The sequence below is a fragment of the Magnolia sinica genome, chromosome 7 (genome assembly GCF_029962835.1).
Source record: "Magnolia sinica isolate HGM2019 chromosome 7, MsV1, whole genome shotgun sequence".
In the NCBI taxonomy this organism is placed as follows: Eukaryota; Viridiplantae; Streptophyta; class Magnoliopsida; order Magnoliales; family Magnoliaceae; genus Magnolia; species Magnolia sinica.
This window is the reverse complement of record NC_080579.1, coordinates 9,658,852-9,662,543: the sequence shown is the minus strand read 5'-3', so window position 1 is coordinate 9,662,543 and position 3,692 is coordinate 9,658,852. Positions and strand designations below refer to the sequence as shown.

Below are 3,692 nucleotides of genomic sequence, written 5' to 3'. Positions count from 1 at the left end.
AACTAAAAGCATATTTCTCATAGGAACAAAGATAAACATACTAAAATAAAAGAAATAGAAAATAATACTTTTTTTTAATTATTGATTTATGAATTAATTCTAATTACAATCACAAAGTAACAAAAAAAAAAAAGAAAGAAAGAAAAAAAAAAAAAGAAGATAAATACCTAGACCATCTACAAGAATGGTACGATGTGGCCATTCAAAGGTTAATGTGGGCAAAGTTGCTTATGCAAACACCCGTAGATATCGCTAGAGGAAGGGCTTGAACCTTCGACCTTGTGGTTAACAGCCACACGCTCTAGCCAAATGAGCTACTCCAGCTTACATGGAGATTAAAGATCACATATTCAATACTATTTAATATGTATAAAGGCAATCTTGAGTTTTAACCATAAATTATAATTTTTGGACGGTTATGATTGATAAAAGGTGACACCCGTGGAATCCACTCAAGTAGCCGTTGGAATGGTGTGCGGATTGGGTACTAACCTACCAGGACCTAGCCAGAGACAATGAGAGAGGGAAATGATACTATAAGGTCGACCTCATGGGAACTTCCCATGAAGTCGAGCTGTGTGGGCCCACTATGATGTGTGTCGAACATGGGATATCCCAAAAATCAGCCGTATATAGAACTCAGGTGGACCATGTCATCTAAAATCAAGTGAAAACATACCTAAAACATATAAAAGCACTTGGTGGGCCCACTTGAGTTTTAGATGCGGCTGAAACTTGGTTTGACCCCTCATCCAAGTGGAACACAAACAATGGATGGTCTAGATTTGTGAACCACATCTTGGTGGAGTCAATAAATGATTATGAATGTTTTAACGGGAGGATTAGCCCTTCAACTATTATATGTGGTGTGGCTCAATCAAGTCATAGATTGACTTGATTTTTAAGCCTGTGGCCCATCATGGAATGGTGCATCTGACTGATGGGGCAGATGTTTAACACACATCGCAGTGGGGCCCACACGGCTTAACAACCCCCCCCCCCCCCCCCATACACACACACCTCATTGAATGGCTGTGCCCCCCTGCATTTCGAATGGATCGTTGAAGACTAAATTTTAGGACTTTGTTGCCCTCTCAATCATCGATTGTGATAGCGATCAAGAAATTTATGGAAGGATATGGGGTTAGTCCTTCCTAATGAATTAATTTTGCCTTATGTGGTCTTTCACCAATATTTGTAACTAAAGCATATTTCTCATAGGAACAAAGATAAACAAACTAAAATAAAAGAAACAAAAAATAATGCCTTTATAAATATATATATATATATATATATATATATATATATATATATATATATATATATATATTGATTTATGAATTAATTCTAATTAAATTAATTCTAATTACAATAACAAAATAACAAATAAAACTAGAGAAAAATAAAAAGAAATAAATACCTAAACCATCTGTATGGACGAACGATCTACGTGAATGGTCAGGACGATGTGACTAGAGTGTTTGATCTTCCAAGTAGAGACTCGATTGATCAAGATCCAACAACAAAAGGCTATGGATACTTGTCCTACTCTTACGTATTGCAATAATGCCTTAGACAGTAGCGATCTAATCTAAACCTTAGATGTTCTACAGTGTGGCTGGACAAAATTAGAGGAGTTTAAAAACTATGCTTGTAACATCTTAGATTTTCACTGTTTTGGATTTCCCAAAATCCTTAATTTTTATTTTTATTTTGTAATTAACTTATATTATCACTTACTTACCATTGGCACTCAATGTTAGTTTATACACGGGTGATACCAGTAAAGAACTGCACAAGTCTGATTAATCAACCACAAGAAGCCAACGGATCCGCCCGATCACTTAAACATCAAGTTTAGCCCCATGATTTACTCACGTAAGGCCCAGATCTAACCGACCCATCGATAACTAATCAAGACAATCATAACTAAATTAAAGATCTAACCGAAGCTGAGTCAGATAAGTCCCGGATCTCGACTAATAGATCAAATCAACCCCGTTACTCTTTAACCGACAGTTTAAAATAATCATGACCAAATCTCCACTTTCACTAATTATAAATAGGCCACACTATAAACATAATTAATCCAAACCCTAATCATTGCTCACGAGAAATCTCAATACCTAATTCATTCTAGAAATACCCCGATTTTCCGAACAAGCTCTAGACCACTCGTTGGCGGGCCACTAGTTCCAAAACTATAGAATAATGTTCGTCTTACTGGGCTTGACGTCCATCGTGAAAGTCGGACCTGGCACTGTCCAGAATCGCTCAACTTGAGCCAAAGGACGAGTGCATAAGAAGTGCAAATACCCTAAAGGAAGAGGCTGAAACTTTAGTGAATTGGGTCGTCCACTCTTATGTAAAGTTGAGGATTTCGGACCGTCAGTTTACGACCAAACTTCACACGTGGAGTAAGGATATTTCCCTTCTCATATCCATTTAGTCGCGGCCCCGATCGACCATCGGTGACCGTTGAACAGACTTCTAACCATATTTGTCGATTGGTGCATCCAAATGGTGGGCTAAACATGTCCATACGTAGATCATCATTAGTTCTAACTATCCTATGATGTATATCAATATATACATCCCGTAGTGGGCCCTAGAGGCTAGAAAAACCCTCCCATAGGGCTAGTATAGTAAAAACCCAAGCCTTAGGGCCATTTACACCAAATCTGGCACTAAATAAAGGCTTTATTTGGGCACCCCCTCCATGCCCTAGAGCAAGAGAAAAAAAAAAGGGAGAAAGAGAGAAAAAAAAGGAGGAGAAATGAGAAGATAGAGACCTTGGGGTGTGGGTGTTGGTGTACCTCCGCCCTCTCATCCCCACTTTAACCGCCTCGCCATAGCTAGAATCGTCATTGGAGCTTTCCCGACAATGGTTGGAGGTAAGTGTTGAATTTCAAATATAATTTAAGGTTTCAATACTTGTTTATCCCAAATCTCATAAGCTTGTATGTTTGTTTAGGTCTTTCAACAATTTTCTCTAAAAACCTAACCCTGGGAGCTCAAAATCGGAGATTTCTTCTTAAAGGTGCAGATTATTATTCTTAGGTGGCCTAACACCAATTCTAGTATGAATCTAATGATTATGTTTGATTGGGTAATGTATTTGGATAATGTAGAGAAAATTTAGGCAAGACCTTATATTTTAGATCATCTTAATCAACATGGAATGATTATGGAATGTTTGTTGTTCCTCAACATGATTGGGTATGAATTTGATGATTGTTTGTTCATTCCTTACTTGATTTTTTTACATTGTTTCCTTATAACATATATGATGCATTAACCCTTATATATTTTGTACTATGAGATGCATGAAATTCTTGGTTTCCTTATTAACCCACACAACACACTTGCACATTTATTTTGTAATAATGTTAGTAATTGCATTTTTAGAGAAACTTGAATTTATATGTTTAATGTATGATAACTTGACATCACTTATGCTAGATGATAAACTTTAATTTGTTGAAGTGTTATTGAATACCATCAAATCCCTAGGTTTCTCAGGAAACTGAGGTGAGAGAAGGTGGTCTCGTTGGTAGGACCATCCTGAGGCTAGACTAACGGATTTGGGCAGATGCGAACGGGCGACAGTAGTTAGACTACATAGGTCGCTTGTACCCGATGTCGTCCGTCACATACTCGCCTAAACTCGCATGGTCTAGTTCGCTTACTGA

General features: G+C 37.4%; 1 non-coding gene across 1 annotated transcript; it reads right to left on the bottom strand.

Annotated features, from left to right (window-relative positions):
• Window positions 1–250: 250 nt before the first annotated feature.
• TRNAN-GUU (transfer RNA asparagine (anticodon GUU)) lies at window positions 251–324 on the bottom strand. The gene has a single exon. It is a non-coding gene; the product is annotated as a tRNA-Asn (tRNA).
• Window positions 325–3,692: the final 3,368 nt, after the last annotated feature.